Below are 21,211 nucleotides of genomic sequence, written 5' to 3' on the forward strand. Positions count from 1 at the left end.
TAGGCTCCAATTATACTTTTTCGGCACCCACAATGAAGTTGACTGGAGCATTATTAAAAGCCCTTTTCATTCGCCAGAGCTCTGCAGAGGAAGCCCATGTCCAAGGCCCCTTTTTGGATCACTTAAGCACCGTTTGTGAGAAGGCCGATGGTGGATTATTGGGCACATCGCTTCGACAGCCACCCTCAGCGTCACTGTGCCTCAGCCTGGCCACCCACTGCGCAGATACCTCATAGGAAACCCATTCACACAAGGATTAGGCTTTGGGCATCTTTGTGTACTGCGTTATACATGTGTTCAGGGCCAGCTCCTGGATGGAGACAGCTCCAGGGAGTTAATAATGGAGTTGAAGAGGGTCAGCTGTAGCGGTGATGGCTTCCCATCCTTTCAAAACTGTGCTGTGGAACAAGTCTTCTGGTTAAAGAAACTTGAATTTGGCACAGCTTGCATTTTCTCCCCTTAAGACTCATGATCACTGCAGATGGTGACAGCAGTCACGAAATTAAAAGATGCCTGTTTCTTGGGAGGAAAGCAATGGCAAACCTAGACAGCATCTTAAAAAGCAGAGACATCACCTTGCCAGCAGAAGTCCGTATAGTTAAAGCTATGGTTTTCCCAGTAGTGATGTATGGAAGTGAGAGCTGGACCATAAAGAAGGCTGATCGCCGAAGAATTGATGCTTTTGAATTATGGTGTTGGAAGAGACTCTTGAGAGTCCCATGGACTGCAAGAAGATCAAACCTATCCATTATTAAGGAAATCAGCCCTAAGTGCTCACTGGAAGAAGCAAAGGCTCCAATACTTTGGCCACCTCATGAGAAGAGAAGACTCCCTGGAAAAGACTCTGATGTTGGGAAAGATTGAGGGCAAAGGAGAAGGGGACGACAGATGACGAGATGGTTGGACAGTGTACTCGAAGCTACTAGCATGAGTTTGACCAAACTGCGGGAGGCAGTGGAAGACAGGAGTGCCTGGTGTGCTCTGGTCTATGGGGTCACAAAGAGTCTGACACGACTAAACAACAACAAGACTCATGGACCATGATGGCTATGCTCTGCCTCCACAATACCAGCCCTTGGAAATCTCAGGAGAATGGCGTTCTCTTGTGCTTGGGTCCTGCTTGTGGGTTTCTCACAGGCTTCTGGTTGGCCACTGTGGGAACAGGATGCTAGACTTGATGGGCCATTTGCCTGATCCAGCAAGCTCTTATTATCTTAAGACCCTTTAAGCAACTACATTTCTTCCCCCTGCCCCAGGCTTCATAGGAGGTTTATGGAGAAAAGCTGTGGGAGATATTGCTTTACTTTGTTCTAAGAAACAACTCTGGCTAGATAAGAGACAGTGTGATGTAGTGGTTAGAGTGTTGGCCTAAGACCTTGGGGAGAAAGGTTTGAATCTCCAACTCAGCCATGAAGCTCCCTTGGGCCAGTCACTCATTCTCAGCCTGACCCATCTCACAGGGTTGTTATGGGTGATAAAACAGAGAGGAGGAGAACTCTGCCCACAAACTTGAGCTTCTTGGGGGAAAGGCGGGATATAAATTTAATTAATGACTTAATGATAAGATGAAATATTTGTCTAAGCACTCCAGAGTTAAACTGTGTATATATTAGATCAGCTTTTCCCAACCTAGTGCCCTCTAGATATTTTGGATTAAAACTCCCAAAAGCACCTGACTGGAGTTGACGGGAGTTGTAGTGTAAATCATCTGGAGGGCACCAGGTTATGGAAGACTGATACATCCTTTATACAGTGACATTGCTTCCCCTATTATCCTCCCTCACAACACTTCAGGGATCATTTGATTTTGTCTGTCCGTGTCATTCCCCATTCTTAAGAAATAAACTGGCAGATGATAATGGAATCATAAAATTGTAAAGTTGAAACAGACCCCCACAAGGATCATCTCGTTCAATGCATAGCTCTATCTATGCAACATGCCTTGCAAACACAGAAACTACTTTAAACATTTGTGGCTTTTCCTAAAGAATCCCAGGAACTGTAGTTTGTTAATACTGCTGAGAGTTGTTACAAGACCCCATTCCCCTCACAAAGTTGCAGTTCTTGGAGTGGCTTATCAATAAACTCATCTTTCCAGGGAACTCACGGGACACAAAAGCCTTGATCATGGGAGTAGTTCTCCTATGGGCTAATGCAATTGCTGGGGAATGGGGGGGATTCATCTGCAGCTCAGATTTTTATCTGAGCCGGAGAATAATTTAGAGAGAGGGGCTTTATAATCTGATGTTCCTGTTACTTGTATTTCTGAAAGTGATTTTACAAACAGAAAAAACCCCACCTGTCGTTTGAGATGGGCTTTTAAATGTCCCTGAATTTTGTTTCCCATAACCCCTCCCTGAAACTTTGCGTCAAGTCCAGAGACCTGGCATTTTCTTGGGCCAGCCATTATAGGCTCTCAAACAGATGCCTCTGTTCCACTGCATTCATTTTATAATTTTAAAACAATTTCCATCTAGACAGCCAGTTCTGTGGTAACTATGGCTTTTGTGCTGCCATTCTTCCTCTTATGCTTGGAAGATACTCCCACACACTCTTCCCTACACAATGACAGAACGTTGTCTTTGCAGAGTGTGGTATTTTCACATTGATGGGACTCTTTAAATAGTGCATTGTAAAAAGTAGTGCATCCTAATAAGGCCTGCCAATTTAAGGCAACATCGGAATGGATTATGTACTTCCCAAGAATCTCTGTTTATGTAAACCAGCACTTAAGGCCACATCTGCACCAATGAATAACCTTCAATAACCTGCTGCCCTCCAGGTATTTTGGACATCAGCCCCAGCCAACATGGGAATTGTAGTCTCAAACATCCAAAGAGCACCATGTTTTTGATAGCTCTCATAGACAGTCATTGCAGTCCCATACCCTCCAACATTTCTCCGATGAAAATAGGGATGTCCTATTTAATAATAATAATAATAATAATAATAATACCCCACCCGTCTTACTGGGTTGCCAGAGCCACTCTGGGTGGCTTCCAACATATATAAAAACATAGGTAAAGGGACCCCTGACCATTAGGTCCAGTTGTGACCAACTCTGGGGTTGCGGCACTCATCTCGCTTTATTGGCCAAGGGAGCCGGCGTACAGCTTCTGGGTCATGTGGCCAGAATGACTAAGCCGCTTCTAGCAAACTAGAGCAGCACACGGAAACGCTGTTTACCTTCCCGCTGGAGCGGTACCTATTTATTTAATTGCACTTTGATGTGCTTTCGAACTGCTAGGACGGCAGGAGCAGGGACCGAGCAACGGGAGCTCACCCCATTGCGGGGATTCGAACCGCCGACCTTCTGATCAGCAAGTCCTAGGCTCTGTGGTTTAACCCACAGCGCCACCCGTGTCCCTATATAAAAACATAATAAAGCATTAAACATTTTAAAAAACTTCCCTATGCAGGGCTGCCTTTAGATGTCTTCTGAAGGTTGCATAGTTATCTCCTTGGCCCAGGGCTCGCATAACTCTATAAGCTCCAACATTTCTCTAGTAACTCCTAAGGAGAAGCAGGACATTCTGGGATAAAGCAGGAGATTCTGGGATCAAATCAGAAAGTGGGACAGCTTCTATAAATCTGGATTTGGAGGGTCTGCAGTCCTCTGTGTGTCTATTCAGAAGTAAGCTTCGTCGAGTTCAGTGAGGTGTGTTTAGGGCTGAATTCCCACCCTGCTTTAGTGGGAGCAGGAAGACTGGGATTGTCGTTCTGGCAACAGGGATCTATAAACTGGTGGCGAAGAACCTGTGGCCTTCCAGATCTTGCAAGACTTCAGTGGCTGTCATACCTAAACAAGCATGGGTTATGAACCATGGGAGTTGCAGTCCAGCAACATTTGGAGAACCACAGTTTCCTCACACTGGCGCTAAATAGATAACCAGGATTTTTGCGGGGAAATCATTACTGTTACACTGGAACAGAACTGCTAAAACTTTGTAGTACAGATATACAACTATAGTGTTTGCAATCCTTCATTGCAGGGAACTCTGGGGAATAGTAGCTCTCTGAGGGGATTGGGGCCTCCCAACAACTCTCCGCACCATTAACAAACTACAGTTCCCGGAGAAGCCATGACTGTTTAAAGCAGCACTTTAAATGTATGGTGCGAATATATTCTCAGGCACCTCCTTAGAAGTGGGGAACAGCTTCAGGGACAGGAGGTGGTCCTGGAGTCAAGTCAGGTGACTTTTCCATGGGCAGTTGGGACATCCAATAATGCTAAGGAAAGCCTCTCCTCAGACAACCTGCAGGGCCTCAGCATCTAGATCAGGGGTGTCAAACTCAAATTTATCGGGGGCCGCATCAGCAGTTTGGTCACCCTCAAAGGGCCGGTTGTATCTGTAGGACTTTACATGAATGCATGTAAAGTGGAGGTTTCCTGTGTAGAACGGCCGGCGCCGCTAGAGGGCAGACGTTCTCTGGCTTTTATGCTGCCGCGCATGCGCTGAAGAGGCAGCTTTCTTGTGTCAAAAAAAAAAAGCGAGAATAAAAGGTGAAGGCTGGTGGCGGGCGGTGGCTACACGGGCCACATGACGAGGTCTGGCGGGCCAGATTCGGCCCGCAGGCCTTGTGTTTGACACCCGTGATCTAGATCATGGGTAGGCAAACTAAGGCCCGGGGGCCAGATCTGGCCCAGTCACCTTCTAAATCCAGCCCACGGAAAGTCTGGGAATTAGCGTGTTTTTACATGAGTAGAATGTGTCCCTTTATTGAATCTGTGGGTTATTTGTGGGGCCTGCCTGGTGTTTTTACATGAGTAGAATGTATTCTTTTATTTCAAACGTATCTCTGGGTTATTTGTGGGACATGGGAATTCATTCGTTGTTGTTTTTTCAAAATATAGTCCGGCCCCCCACAAGGTCTGAGGGACAGTGGACCGGCCCCCTGCTGGAAAAGTCTGCCGACCCCTGATCTAGATCAGAGCCTCCCATTACTCTGGGCCCCTTCCAAAGACTCAGCTTGGCATTCACATCCCATTCTCCTTATGAGAGATGTTGCCACATGGCTCGTGACACATTTAGACACTTAAAATACACTAATATAAACAACTGGTGAGTAATACGAAAGTCACTTTTCACATCCCCACCACCCCAACTGTCTCCATGTTTTCTGCCCCTCGACGCCAGATTTTGTTCAAAAACTTGGTTTGTTTCCCAACACTTACAAGCACAGACACACAGAGTGGTGTTTTTTTAGGGGGGGGGTAATAGCAAAATGTTGGTTAAGCATTGCCTCCTTTTAAAGAAAAATGGATCAAATTTTAAATGCCCATTAAATTGTTCTTAAAAGGTTACAGGTGACATTTGTATCCATTTAGTTAATTGACAAGAGCTGGGGGTTTTAGTACTGGAAAATCCATCTCAGTATTTTACTGGAAATCGCGTTAAGATGGATTTTGGCGCCAGAATGTATACCTGAAATGTGTAAGATTGTGTGTGTGTGTGTGTGCGTGTGTGTAAATTCTGTAAAGTGATTTCAAATTTCATGGTGGTTTCTGCAAAATGTTAGCGCAAACACAAATCTTCCACATTTAAACGAGAATCCCTCCCAGTCTTTTCCCTTCCATGTTGCTCTATATGAAATTAACATTTTTATGTGCATTGTTTGCTGTTGGATTACGCCTTTGGCTGCTGCCTCAGTTTTGAACTCAGCGACGTTATCAGTCAATAGGCATATTTATCAAAGCAAAAGAAATGGACTCGTGTATATTTAACTATCATTAATTTAGATTGTGGGCAACAAAACAGATTTATATACACACACGCACACACATGGGGGGGTGATCTGTTTCGTGACTGGCTGGCACGGCCCAGTGAAATCCATGTAAAATAAACAGTGCCTATTTATAGCCTTGCTCAGGCTGCCTGTAGGCTTTTGTGTAGCTGTGTTTACTCTGGATGAATGGGGGTTTTCAATCAAAAGCCAGATTCCGGAAGGGAAATCTGCCCCGGGTTTTCTGCAGAGCAGAGAGGGTAGCTCATATGTCATGAGCAAAATATGTGATGCTATAAAAAGTGGAGTGGAGTTTCACTCAGACAGAATCAGGATCCCTCCCCACCGCTCAAAGGCTTTTTAAGTGCCTTGAAACCGAGTGCATGTGATTATTAGAGCAGATGTCTGAGAGAAGGGAGGGTTAGGGCTGGCTCCCTGATTCTTGTTCGGTTGTCGTACAATTAATTAAAGTAATTGGGGCAGTCTGGCGCCTCAGCCAGGAAGTATTTGGAAGGGGATACTCCCGTCTACGAGAATTCGGCCATTTCAACCATCATTATTTCTTTTTTAAAAACCCACACTAAGGAAAATGAGTTCAATATGAGGGGGATGTGTTGATTCCAGAAGCACACCTGGATGGAAGCAGAACTTACTTCGGTGGGTCAAATCCTCCAGGAACTAAGGTTGCCAACTTTTCCTTACTGGCAGGGCTCTTGTGCCTGTTAAACAACTGGCTGACAGGCAGTTGCAGCTTTTCCCAACCTGGAAAAGACAAGAGGTGGGAAGAGCTTCATCTCTACCCATCCTGCAGCTGTTAAAAGCACAGGTGCCCTGGTGGTTGGGAGAGGTAGCAACATACCTTCTTCAAAGGTATTAATGCGCTGCTGGTGCCTTGCATTATTCTTTAAGCTCAGAGCAAAAGTAGTTAGGTTCTTTCCCCAAGTGCAAGTATTACTGAGAGAGAAACATCCACTGGTTTTATTTTTATATATACCTGTGTGTGTATACACAAATTTACACACAAAACAGATATATAGATACAAATAATTAAGATAGATTAATATAGAATTATTTTATTTTAGGTTTAGAATGGAAGATTAAATTAAAAGTGCACCCCTTGAAAGCAAGTTCCCCTTGCTCATTTGTTAGCAAATATGTTTGGGGTTATAGCTAAGGTGCAAAGCCCCTTAGACTTTTAATTTTTATTTTTAGTAAAGCTGTTGAGTACTATAGATTTCTTTCTGGGGAGCACAGGCAAAACACCAACCAAATTCCCCCTCCCAGCTATTTCATTTTCAATAAGGAAGCACTGCCATCCCTTCTGCAATTATTTATGTGTCTCTCATTCATGTATCTGTAGTTCTCTGCATGTGGTCAAACAAGTCCATTCTGGGTTGTTGACTCACCAAACAGAAGCGTAATCTTCTGAGACTGAACACACAATGAATGTTGGCATCTAAACAGCTATGTAAATATAGATGAAGCCAGTTCTAGGGTGTGTGTGTATTTTTGTTCTGATACAGGAATTCAAAGGAGGAATAATTCCAGGTGATTTACAGTATATGTGATCCAGTTATGTAACTTCTACAAACATTCCTCTGATTTATTTTAAAATATAAACTGATTATGCCGTTACTAGTACTGGAATTTATTGCTTGGTAAATCTGCATGTAGCACCCTTGCATTAATTACAGATTTAAAAGAGTGTATTTATTGAAAAATCACAGCTGTCCCTATTAAAAATGCTAATTACTGATAGCATTTTAAACAAATTTGTGTACATCCTTCAATCCCCAAATGATTTGCCTTGCGAGTGAACAGTAGTGAAAAATAGTCATTAAATATCCCTCCACTGACATATGTATATTTGTTTATAGAGGCACTGTGATCTTTTAATTGGTTAAAATGCATTAATTGGCATTTTTTAAAAGACCTGACTTTGTAGAGAGTTCTAACTAGAAGGGGGAAGTGAGAAGATCTAGAGAAAGGTTTATCCTCTGATTTCAGTTTATTTATTTTGGAGGCTATATTGTCTAAGGCTGTGGTCTTAATCAAACTCAGAAGTGCGTGCCAGGAAACTCATTAGGACTAAAGCCCCATCTACGCTATAGGTTTAAAGTAGTATCCTACTTTAAACAGTACATTCTTTAGACAGTAATGGCTTGCCACAGAGAATCATGGGAAGTGTAGTTGGGTAAGGGTACAATCTGCAGAGTAGTTTAACAAGCAATCCCTGTGGGAACTGTAGCTCTGTGAGGGCAAGAAGGATGCCCTATCAACTCTCCGTATCCAGTTCCCAGGATTCTTTGGGGGAAAGCCATGACTGTTTAAAGTCTCATGATACTGCTTCAAATGTGTAGTGCAGGTGGAGCCTTGCATCTAAGTAAATGTGTATAGGATGAGGCTATACATTTCTCCTCTTTGTGTCCACCAGCAAGAAGGCTTTTCTTATATCAGGGATGAGCAACTGAGGCACTTTTTCCCAGGCTCCTGGTAAGCCTACAAAATTATAAAACAGGATTTCCCATACTTGGGTCTCCAGTAGGGCTGCCATACGTCCAGATTTTTCCTCATTTTTGTTTTTACTTTTTGAAATGTGGCAACCCTAGACTCTCCAGCTGTTTATGGACTACAACTCTCATCATCTCTAGCTAGCAGGACTTGTTCTAAATCAAGTTATGGTAAGATGCTAGGTATGCTTTTAAGGAAAATGGGGGGATGCTTTATTTAGAATACGTGTACCCCATTCTTCAGCCAAAAGGTGTGCAAAGTGGCTTACATACTCAGAAGTCTTGGCAAGATGGCACGAGTTTCACGAGTTTCACGTAGAGCTTGTCTGTGGGGGTTGGTTTGCAAGGCAAAATAGATCTCCAGCCTTACTCTGCCTTTCAAAGTGTTTAGGAAACTGAGTGGCTCTTGAATAGAAAAGCTACAGAATCGCCAATGAGAAAGGTAAGGTGCATAAAAATGCCCCTCAAACACAACAAACAAACAAACAAACAAATAAAGATCCTACTATAAGAGGATTATATTTTATTATTTATTGTATTTAATAAATCTGCATGCTGCTTTTCAATAAGAGTTCTTCTGAAAGCAGTTTGCAATCCACATGTCAAGACATACATTTGGTTCCATGGCTGAGTTTCCCACCTTTGGTTTCGGAGTTTAGATGAACAACAACCCTAATTTCTGAATTTAAAATTGCCAACCTCCTATTACAAGTTGTCAATCACTGCTTAGTTCTTTTCTGCTCTTGTTCTCATTCCCTCTCTGCCTTTCTCTCCTTCCCTTCTTCCTTCTTTCCTTCCTTTTTTTAACATCCCTTCTTCCATTTGTTGCCCTTCAGTCATTTCTGTCCTTGCTTTAATTGGTTTTTAAATAAATAAATAAAATAAATAAATAAATAAATATTTAACTAAAATTGCTTTATTCCCAAAGTTATCCCAAGACAGTTACATATCAAAGGAGAAACTGAGTGTATCATTCCGTTTGGTGCAGATTATAAGCATGCAAATGTGTTAGATTAGAAACAGCTTTTTCCAAAATAGAAGTTGGAAAATGGCAACTGAAGAATTTGGCCTTATTTGGGTCCAGAAATTTGATCTTGAAAATATGTTCAGTTGTTTGTTTTAAATATATGCAGTGATGATTGAGTTCGCAACAGAGGATGTGGTAGAGTGTGAAAAAAACTGAGAGAGGGTGGCTGGGGTGGGATCCTCATATTGTTTTAATTATGTAGCTTCCAATCATTTTCACAAAGCTGATTCTCAGCTCTGCACCTAGTCCTTTTCCTGTGCTTTAAAAATTATTACTTATATTTAATACAGGTTTCAAATGACATTTGTTATCACCCAACTCGCTAGCAAATTGGAATTCTGGAAACAAACAAAACAAGGCTTTCCTGATCAAGGTGGTGAATCTGTTCACGTTGCTTTTGTTAATACATAATTTTGAAAAAAAACAACAACTGTGAGCACTGGTGAAGTTACAGATAAGCATGTTCAAGGCCAGGTGGTTAGGAGGAAACCTTTCCATAAATTTGCAGGTGGAAAAACAAAATGAGCTCAGGGAGAGTCATATCAGCAAAATGTCCAACATGCATCAAGCATTCTGCCCATTCACTCCCAATTTTGCAATCCTCCAAATTACAATGTGCACATACAGCAAAAGGAGGTGGTAGAAATCCTAAATTGTACCACATCGTTCTATAGGTAGGGAATGTTCTTTTTAATTTTCTCCCATGTAGAAAAATTGTTTGCCAGTAAATAATGATGATAATAAATATTATAATAATAATAATAATAATAATAATAATAATAATAATAGCAATAATGATAGATTAGGAGGAAAGGTTACCATAGTATTCCCTGCATTGTGATAGCTTTCTATTTGTAGACATATATTTTTAATATGGTGGAGAAATAAAAAACCAGTTTTCCCGCACTCCCAAATTCTGAAATGGAACAGCCTATCCCACTCACATTTCATTCCACTGCATGCATGGATTAGGAGGGACACAGTGCACACACAAAATTATCAGTTGTAAATACATTTAATATTAAATTGCTTCAGATTAAATTGCTCCCCCCTCCCCACGTAGAAAAAGGAGAATTCCAGGCATAAGTAAAAAAAATGTATTGCAGTACAACAGAGGTTCAGTCAATGCTCTTAACTCTGTTATTTATGTGTTTATGATGTTATATGTTGTTTTGTTTGTGTCACAAAAGCAAATAAAATTTATTTAAAAGAAAGGACAGTTCTTGTGATTAGCATCTTATAACTCTCAATGAACACTAGTGCGAGAACCCAGAACTGGACCAGGAAACCATCCTAGGAATTCTTTGTCCACCTGACTGTACTGAGAATGGGCTGATTCAGTTCACATTTAAAAGTAAATTTACCTAATCTGCGCTTTCGGAAAAACACATGAGCTGAAACACAGCCACCATTTGAAATTTGCTAGAATTCTGAAATGTAGTTCTCCAGCCAAGTAACGAATGTATATATTAGGGTGAAGCGTGCATAGAAATGAATATATAGGTGAAAGAAACATAGCAAATTGCATCATATATGGGGAAATTGCTTGACAAAAATACGTATACTAGGCAAAGTTGCACAATAAATGTTTCTTTCAAGAGGACTTCACACTAAAATGCAGATGAATATTAATGAGGACATGGGGGGGAATTGTGCTCTAGTGTGGAAATGTGAAAAACTGAATGTAAGACTTCAAAAATTACAAACAGGAATATTTCCGTACTTGCCATTTATAGTGGTATAGTTGCCAGTTTTTTTTCCAGATTTTTCGGCATGCTGCCACATGAAGCGATTATTTTTTCAGTTAGACTGTACATCATTATTCAGAATGATGTATAGTCGACTTGCAACTTGCATGCATTTATGGCCGGTTGAAATGACACAATTTAAATGCACGCAAGGTGGGGAGGTCAGAGATCTTTCTGCATCAGGTTTTCTGGCCAGAGCCCTTGCAAGAGCTTCCCAGAACCTGGTAAGAAAGGTGCAGAGCTTAAAAGCTCTCTGCCTTGCTTGGGGAGTGAAGCCTGTTTGGCCCAGAAATTAAGATGGTTCCCATGGGGGTGGTTCCCATGGGGGCTACGTGTTTTTGTGTATATGCATCACCCCCTGAAAAATATATGGGTCAGCTGTACCAAAGAAACTTTTTCCTTCTACTGTCAAAGAAAACGTGACTTTCGTGATATATCCCAAATGGATCCTCAATATTTCCATTTTTGTGGCATGTCTGCAAACATCATCCTGGTTTCTGTGTGGAAGGGGCAAGAGGTTCCTGTTTGGGGCTTGAGACCCATCTCCTTTGCACCACTTCCTCTGATTGTGGCCCGTGAGCGGTCAGTTTGCGAGCTCAGCTCAGAGGAGAGATGTGCCAGATGGGGACCGTGGTACTCAAAGTACTGCTCGTGAAAGCAATCTTTAGCTGCATACAAAATTTCTTAATAATAACCAGGCTTGCCATAGCTCAGGCAGACACATATTTCTTCTAGTCTCTTAGTCCAGGAGATGAAGAAGTACACAACTTTTTCCCTGTATCGGAAAGTTTTTACTGTTTGACATTTTACTATGTTTTTAAATGTGTTGGAAGCTGCCCAGAGTGGCTGGGGCAACCCAGCCAGATGTGTGGGTTGTTGTTGTTGTTGTTTTTCTTCTTCTTCTTCTTCTTCTTCTTCTTCTTCTTCTTCTTCTTCGGCCCAAGAACATTCCAGAATACAGTGGTGCCCCGCAAGACGAATGCCTCGCAAGACGGAAAACTCGCTAGACGAAAGGGTTTTCCGTTTTGGAGGTGCTTCGCAAAACAAATTTCCTATGGGCTTGCTTTGCAAGACGAAAATGTCTTGCGAGTTCCTGCGGGTTTTTTCCCCTTCCCCCCCTTTTTCTAAGCCGCTAAGCCGCTTATCAGCTGATCCGATAAGCTGATAAGCCGCTAATAGCGCTAATCCGCTAATCTGTCAATGGGCTTGCTTCGCAGGACGAAAAAACCGCTAGACGAAGAGAATCACAGAACGGATTCTTTTCGTCTTGCGAGGCACCACTGTATTAGGCATTATTATTGAAGACTCATTAGGGTACATATGGGGTGTGACTACAGCCCTGAAACTTTTCTCATTCAGGTACAACCCGCCATTAGTGTGGAAAGGAAAGGAAAACTCCTTCTCTAATAACAGCAACATATGACCAAAGGGTTCAGACAATCAGCTACAGATTCACTGCAAAAAATGTCAGATCAAACAGCAACTATGACACCATAAAATAGTAAGTGTTGAATGGTCCTGAAATTGATAGATTTTTATGATCTCTATCTAGAACGCACCCAACATTCCTTTGCAGGGCAAAGTCAGTCCAGACACTTTTGAGAATACAAATGCAAAAAATGGTAAATATTTTCGGCTCACACCTTACTTGCAGCAAGTGGCCAGATCTATGCCACTTCAGCACTACAGTCTACTTTCATTATACACTATTAATAGTGTGATTTGGGAGCAGCTATTCTAGTATTTTGGGGGCTCAGGTGTTATATAGCACCAGAAGCTTGTAAGCACATAAAAGCATATTGCTCATTAAAATCCTGATAGTCTCCATTTTACTATGCCTTCTTGAGAGCATTATGTTTTACAAGGAGCAATCCTGCTACGCACACAATAAAGCTCTAGCGTGATTGCAACAATGCAAAATAGACTCCCTTAAGGATGAGCACAAGCAGCCTGTGTTGTAACTAGGGATGGGGGAGAAGCTCAATCCAGCTCACATCTAAAGGGGAACGTAACATTTTTGTATTTTCTTAAACAATATGTGAACTGAAAATGCAACCACATCTTTCATATTTTGCATTTCTCCACTTTTTGCAATGGAGCAATGTGTACAAAGATTAATATACTGGGGTATAGTATGCATATGTTTGTGAAAATAACATACAAAAATTCATTACATTTGGGGAAATTGTGTTGTGTGCATTAGACAGAACTGCATATAAAAATGTGTGCAGTAGGAGAGGTAAAGGTAAAGGATCCCTGGATGGCTAAAAGGTAAAGGGACCCCTGACCATTAGGTCCAGTTGTGGAGGACTCTGGTGTTGTGGCACTCATCTCGCTTTACTGGCTGAGGGAGCCGGCATACAGCTTCCGGGTCATGTGGCCAGCATGGCTAAGCCACTTCTGGCACACCAAATCTGCGCACAGAAATGCCATTTACCTTCCCGCCAGAGTGGTACCTATTTATCTACTTGCACTTTGACGTGCTTTTGAACTGCTAGGTTGGCAGGAGCAGGGACTGAGCAACAGCAGCTCACCCCGTCGCGGGGATTCGAGCTGCTGACCTTCTGATCGGCAAGCCCTAAGCTATGTCATTTTGACGTCCCACTGGTTAAGTCCAGTCAAACTTGACTGAGGTGCAGCGCTCATCTTGCTTCAGGCTGAGGGAGATGGAGTTTGTCCACAGACAACTTTCCGGGTCACGTGCGCAGCATAACTAAACCACTTCTGGTCCATGTGAATAGGGCTAGGACAGAAATTTGGTCCTGTTGGCATTTTCACACAACACTGCTCCATTCATACTTCCCAAAACAATGTGCAAACTGAAACACAGACCTATCCTTGAGAATTCACTCTGTTCTGAATTTTGCAACACAGTTCTCCTTAATTGAAAATGTTGGTTAGGGAAAAGTGTTCATAACAATGCATATAATAGTGGAGCTAACATTCAAAAATGCATTCTATTTTATCTGATTTTAATGTCTTTGCTGTGGATACTTTGACTTGACCTGCTAGTAAGCTGCATGCTTACTTAAATGTTTATATATGTTAAATGAACAGTTAATTGTTGATTATTATTATTTTAGTGTTACGTTACAAAGAGATATGTCTTAAGCATGTAGTTATTCTATTATTATACTGAGACTTGGATTTCTGTGTGAGCCACTTTGAGCACAGATTTAATTGTGGGAAATGTGGTATGTAAATCAATTGACCAGGGTATTTTTTTACTTTGTAAGTTGCTTTAAGGTACTTGAATGTGACTAATAAGTAATAATAATAGCAGACTAAAATGGGACAAATAAAAATAGCAGAAATTGCTAGTGAAAATGTGTATCCTGGGAAACATTGCAAAAATGTGTTTATTAGGGGGGGGGGAAATGCACACTAAAACAACACCAACAAATTTTCATGAGGGCTTTAAAAAATAGAAGAAACAAAACAAAACAAAAAAGAATCTACGTGTTGAACTGAACTTAAGGGAAATGAGAAACTGAGAAACCAGTAGTAACATATTCGCTGGGGGGGGGGGAGGCGACTACCAGTGCCAGTCCCCTTACCTGTGTTATTCCCAGTGGCCGCCTGTCACAAGGGAGGCCTCTGACCAGATATTTAGAATCCACCAGGTTCCCGTGGCTCCCTCTCTCAGCTGCCTACCTCTGCCCTGATCCCACTCAAAACCCATCACATTCCAGCAGTGCTCTTTTTCTAGAAAAAGAGGTGCCACTCACCACTAACACCATCCTCTTTCTCTTAGAATGGTATTGGCACCCAGCTTGAGAGCTGCTGGAACTGAGTTCCAGTGAGTTCCTGCTGGAAAAAAACCCTGTATTCCAGCCTGATTCTGCCCCTGAACTATTCTGATAAACAAGACACAAATTATCCTCAAAACAGTGAAACATTTTGCAAACAGAGAGGATTGCGAGGGATGTATTTTTTTAAAAAAACCAAACCCCCAACAACACCAGCATTGTTTATTAGAATAAAATTTTAATTTATACTCAAACACTACAATGAAAATTCATTAAGAGGCTGAACAGTGTGAAGTATATTTTCAACAGAAGAAGCCCAGCATGTTTGGATGAAAAGGTCTTCCTTGGTGGTCTAATATTATATTGTATTATTATATTATATTATAATATTATATTATTTATTTATTCTTTACTTGAAAGGTGCTATCTTTGAAAAGAAAAAAAGTTAAGGAAAAAATAAGGAAAAAAGGAAAAGAAAATAGGAAATCACTATAACAATTATTAACAATTAAATTTTTTAACCTAGTTTATTTTTTTATAAATGAGTTCCAAATTTCATTATACTTATTCATGCTTTGGTATCCATTTACATTGTCCAGGTGTCAAATTCCATGTAGTTAGTGTAGTTAGGTGTATAGTTCAAAAGAATATTATCCTCTGAAAATTTTAGCTTTTTCCAGTGTCATATTTATATAATCCATTATTTTTCTCCAAAACATACTAAGTATAGAACATTTAAAAAACGTTTGTTTTAAAGAAACAGTATCCTTACTACATCTCCAGTGAAGCACTTTCTTACTGTAATCCTTTTCCATACAAATGTAGTGGGGTCCAATAAATACAATTTTCTGTTGTGTAAGTTGTAATTCAAGGTTCACCGGCACCCTTGTTATAGAAGTTAAAACACTCTCCCACTGTCAAGGCAATATAGGAACCTCAAATTATTTGTTCCATTCATTTCTTAACATCTGCATATCAAATGATAATAAATATCTATAAAAAATTATTACAGGGTTTTTTTTAGTTTTGAAGGATTTAACAAGTTCTAGTATCTCAGCTGTCTCAGTAGCTGAAAATGCTGTTGGTTCAAACAAAGTTTTTAACAAATGTTGAAGCTGTAGGTATTGCCACTGGGTTACATCCGATGCTGGTATTTATCTCGTAACACGGTGTATGCTAAAAATTCACCTTAATCTATCCAAAGTCCCACGTCCATCCAATTTTTCTATATCACCATCTTTTCCCCAATTTTAAAAGTTGGGTTTCCCCACAAAGTCAGTTTAGTGTGGGAAACATTTTTTTTAAAGAGCTAAATATAGTGAATCTGGATAAGCCGACAATTTTCAAGAGTCACTAAATTAACCTTCTCAAAACTTACTATATTATTAGCCATCAGTACAAACTTTCCCAAGCCGTCAGTATTGATGAATAACAATTCATGTGGAACACTCTGTTGTAGGAGATTGTGATGGTGTTAAGCTTAGAAAGGCAACAGAGCAAAGTATTGGGGCTGGGAGGGTTTTTTTTTGCCCTGCATTTTTATTTTTGGGGTGTGTGTAGGTGTTTTCCCTGTTGTTTTTGAGGGGATTCTGAGCATCCAGTGGCATAGCATGTGGAGGTTGTCCGAGGCACAAAATGGTTATGGACACAAATTTTCAACACCCAGTGATGCATCAATACAGTGGTACCTCGGGTTAAGTACTTAATTCGTTCCGGAGGTCCGTTCTTAACCTGAAACTGTTCTTAACCTGAAGCACCACTTTAGCTAATGGGGCCTCCTGTTGCCGCCACACCGCCGGAGCACAATTTCTGTTGTCATCCTGAAGCAAAATTCTTAACCCGAGGTACTATTTCTGAGTTAGCGGAGTCTGTAACCTGAAGTGTATGTAACCTGAGGTACCATTGTACTGTTATCATTGGGCTCTGTTGAAAACGGCTTCTCCATGTGAGCCAGGAAGTGACCTCTCCAGACAATGGAATGACTATTCTGCAGCTGTGATGTCCTGGGTGACTCGGAGGCTGTTAGGCAGTTGAATGCGCATGCGTACTCTGTGTGTTTCACTTCCCCCATCCGCACGGCACCTTGAACTTATCCCAGCAGCTAAATGGTCACCAGATTACCAGATACTGTGGGAAATAACAGGGCAAGTCTATCTCCATCTTGTTCTTCTTTGAGTTTCCCCTGAAGATGTGGTTGATATTATAGGAGACCGTGCTAGCGGATGTAACACAGTGTTCTTCAATTTTGAGTCCTCAGATGTTGTTGGGCTACAGTTCCAACTGTGAACACTGCCCACCCATGTTGATTTGGGGTCGTGGGAGTTGGGAGTCCAACATCTGGAGAACAGCAGATTGGGTAAGGCTGGTCTGCACTCACCCATTCCCCAAGTGTAGTTTTCTATGCCATTTATTGTTATCTGGGGTGTATACAGTGGTTTTGGTGCAAGTGTTCAGCCACTGACTGTTATCCCAGAGATGTCTGCTGCAGAAGATCATGCAAAATATCATGGGTGATGGAAGGTCATTCTAGCCACCAGATGTTAATTGTTCCGGAGGACAGAGCAAACATGGAATTACCGGTATGTAAGATGGGTGACGCGGTGTGGGACGCGGGTGGCGCTGTGGGCTAAAGCCTCAGCGCCTAGGGCTTGCCGATCGAAAGGTCGGCGGTTCGAATCCCCGCGGCGGGTTGCGCTCCCGCTGCTCGGTCCCAGCGCCTGCCAACCTAGCAGTTCGAAAGCACCCCCGGGGGCAAGTAGATAAATAGGTACCGCTTACCAGCGGGAAGGTAAACGGCGTTCCGTGTGCGGCTCTGGCTCGCCAGAGCAGCGTTGTCACGCTGGCCACGTGACCCGGAAGTGTCTCCGGACAGCGCTGGCCCCCGGCCAATAAATGTGAGATGGGCGCACAAACCCCAGAGTCTGGCAAGACTGGCCCGTTTGGGCAGGGGTACCTTTACCTTTAAGATGGGTGATCTCATAATACATATCCATGATTGTGTTGTAGATGTGTTAATTTGGGGAGCTCCCTATGGAATTGCCAATTAGAATGTTTGGGGGATTATTTACATCTATTTATATTAACTATTTTTTACAAAAAGTAATAGTTATGCCGAATGAAAGCTAGATTTGAACTATCAACTTTTGAGGGAATTGACACTTGCTGCCTCTGCTATTGATCCATAGAAAACACAGTAGACTTCTTAAGCCTCACAAGTGTATAGGAAGAGTTCAGAAAATGTTCTGAACTAGTTATTTAGTTTTGCACTTGAGGAACTGACAAATTCTGTCTGCTTGCATATAATGTAGAGCTGCTATTTTTAACTGAAAGACTGCATAGGGTTTTTTTTACTATGTTTTTCATCCTTATTGTGAGCCACTGTTGGTGTCTCTAGATTATAGGACAGAGTATTAAATGTAAAACAACAACAGCACACTAATTACTGGGGTTGACTTATTTATTATATGAATATTTGTGATCCACACTTTAAAAAATATGTCAAGTAGCCTTACAACATAAAATGCAATAAAGTCAATTAAGAAAGACCTGTAAAACACAATTAAAGAGTGCTCTGGTTGATTCTTTTAGGTTCTTGTGTCTTTTACAATGAAGAATTTTATATATATATATATGGGAGATATGCAACGTTAAGTTATACTTGGAGTACTATACATCTGCTGAAACAAATGGACTTGAATAACCCTAAAGAAGGATTTCCATTCTTTTACTTTTGAAATTGTACACTTTCTTCCATTTTTTCCCAATAGCTAGGCTTTGGTCACCAGAAAATATAATTAAACCCAATCACTTAATTGGTTAAAAGGCAAATGATTAATCAATCAAATAGATGATCCTTGTAGTCCCTTCCAACTCTTATGATTCTATGATTTCCATGATCATTTCATCTGTTAACGAGGCCACCATGATTTAACACTGTCGTACATTCACCATGAACATGGGAGGGAGGGAATTCCCTTTTGAATAAATACTTTGTGGGTTATTACTTTAAGTGCACTTTCCCCTCTAAATGAATGCTTTATGAGGTTTAACAAGATCCACACAGAACTTTGCTCACTTTCGTGTCCAGGTTGGTTTTAATTTGGTGTTCTCGAGCCCCTTACAATGACCAGCCTTCTTCCCTTCTCTCTCATATTGGGACCAGTATTCCATCTGGCTAGCGTTGCACCTATATGAGTAATCCATTTCTCAAAGATGCAGTCATACAAAATGTAGAAAAACACACAGAACGCAGGACTATGCAGGGAAAACCTGATGTCACCTTGATGACTATCAAGTCTGAAATGCTTTTAAAAGCTGTTCTTCACAACATGCTAATATTTGCCTCGTTCCCTACAGCAAATGGAAATCAGCTAAGATGGTTATGGTAATCAGCATTTTAAACTATACGGTATAACTGGTCTTTTTTTAAATATAAAAACAATCATGTGGTCTGTTTTGAGAAACTGGAGGACCCTCTAACTGTTCTGTTCTTAAGGCAAAATTCCCATGGAACATTCCCTACCCCCAATCTTAATACAAAATGAAGTTATGATTAACTGAGTTGCAACTTGGGATGTATATTTTTGTTGCATTTTCCATTTTTCTAGGTAGGGTTAAAATGCATTGCTGAAAACCGCCACAAACCAGTGGCAGATTCCACCTTCCTGATCCAACAGAAAGATCAAGGGGGCTTTCAGTCCAAACTTTCAGTAAATGATGCATCTTCTGCAGGTAACCCTCTTCTGTCCTTCTAGTTGATAACTGAGATTGCTCAGCCCGTTAAGGGAGGCTTGCTGCATTTCATATAGTTGTGAGACGGACGTTGCAAGTACAAACAGTTTTCTGTGTTGCATTTGATAGCTTTGGGTCATACCCAACGTTAGTCATACTTAGACCCATTGGAATTAATGGACTTGGCTATCTCAGGTCCCTTCATTTCAGTGAGCCTACTCTGAGTAAAACTAGAGACAACCCTTTGCTCTGAATGTGCAATTGCAACTTCTGATTGTTGAAACACCTTTTTTTAGGGCTGTCACTTGATTGTAGCTAACTAATCAAATGAATTGTAGCTGATTGTGCATACTGAATCAATTAATTTTTTTAATGAAAAAAGCAGTAATTCTCCAGAAACAAAATGGTGGATGCATTTATTTATTTTTTTGCTGAAGGCGGCACTATCTCACAGGTATTCCTTCTTAAAAATTTGAAAAACATACACTGATTTAAGGCTGTACTCAACTTAGAGCCACTGAAATCAGTAGCTACTAATTCCAGCAGATCTACTCTAAGTAGGACTAGCACGGGACGCTATCCTTAGGCTATAATCCTAAAACCACTTACCTAGATGTTAAAGTCCCATTAAATTCAATAGGACATACTTATGAGCAGACATGGTTAGGATTGTGCTGTTATTAATCTGGGACACCTTTCTGGTTGATCAAAATCTCAAGTGGTTTGCAGTGTATCTGTGCAGAAGGGCAGGTGTTGCAGCTCTTACATTGTTCTTAAGAGTCATGTTTTCCACCTGGAAGGTGAGTAGGATGTTAGTGACGGGGGTGGAAGCAACAGGGGAAGTAGGATTAACAGCAAAGTTAATGGTTCCAAATGTGTTCTGATGCATTTTAATTATTGCTTTTAACTAGTTTGCTTTGATTACTTCGTATTTCATAATGTTTCTTAAATGTTGTAAGCCACCTTGAATCCGAGCTTGGGAGAAAGATAGGATATAAAGATGACTACTACTAGTAGTAATAATAGCAGCAGCATGCACAGAATTCAGGCACATGTGGTACTGGCTAGCATCTTAGCAGCAATGTCACAAGATGTGGTAAGGCTCACTACTTTGAATACCTTTCAAAAAAGGTATTCAAACTTAAGAATGCTGGAGGAAGAGTCGGGAAACCCAAGATTAAATTCCCACTAAACCATGAAGATGGTTTGGTGACCTTGGACCAGTCATTCTCTCTCTCTGCCTAGCCTCCCCCACATGGCTGTTGTGAGGATAAAATAGTGTGTGTGTGTGTGTGTGTGTGTGTGTGTGACCTTAAGATCTTTGGATAATAAATAATATTTTTTTTTTATTTATACCCCGCCCTTCCCGGTTCAGAAAACCGGGCTCAGGGCGGCTAACAACAAATTTAAAACACTTAATTGTAACACAACCTAGAAGCAGCATAAAATACAGTATAAAAACATGAATAACAATAACATTAAAAGCTGCTGTTATTAGTACTCCGCTAACCCAGAAATAACGGGACGCGGGTGGCGCTGTGGGCTAAAGCCTCAGCGCCTAGGGCTTGCCGATCGAAAGGTCGGCGGTTCGAATCCCCGCGGCGGGGTGCGCTCCCGCTGCTCGGTCCCAGCGCCTGCCAACCTAGCAGTTCGAAAACACCCCCGGGGGCAAGTAGATAAATAGGTACCGCTTACCAGCGGGAAGGTAAACGGCGTTCCGTG

At 41.3% G+C, this 21,211-nt stretch overlaps 1 long non-coding RNA gene across 2 annotated transcripts in view; it reads left to right on the plus strand.

Annotated features, from left to right (window-relative positions):
* LOC309518596 overlaps positions 1-20,851 on the plus strand; it is a 52,236-nt gene extending 31,385 nt beyond the window's left edge. Inside the window, exons 3-4 of one of the 2 annotated variants that reach the window (XR_014213538.1) lie at positions 12,369-12,510; positions 19,366-20,851. This is a non-coding gene — a long non-coding RNA (uncharacterized lncRNA). Of the gene's footprint in view, positions 1-12,368; positions 12,773-19,365 lie in introns of those variants that run through there. The other variant, XR_014213539.1, reaches the window with a different exon arrangement.
* Positions 20,852-21,211: the final 360 nt, after the last annotated feature.

Source organism: Podarcis vaucheri (genome assembly GCF_965113315.1).
Source record: "Podarcis vaucheri genome assembly, chromosome: 14".
NCBI classification, from domain to species: domain Eukaryota; kingdom Metazoa; phylum Chordata; class Lepidosauria; order Squamata; family Lacertidae; genus Podarcis; species Podarcis vaucheri.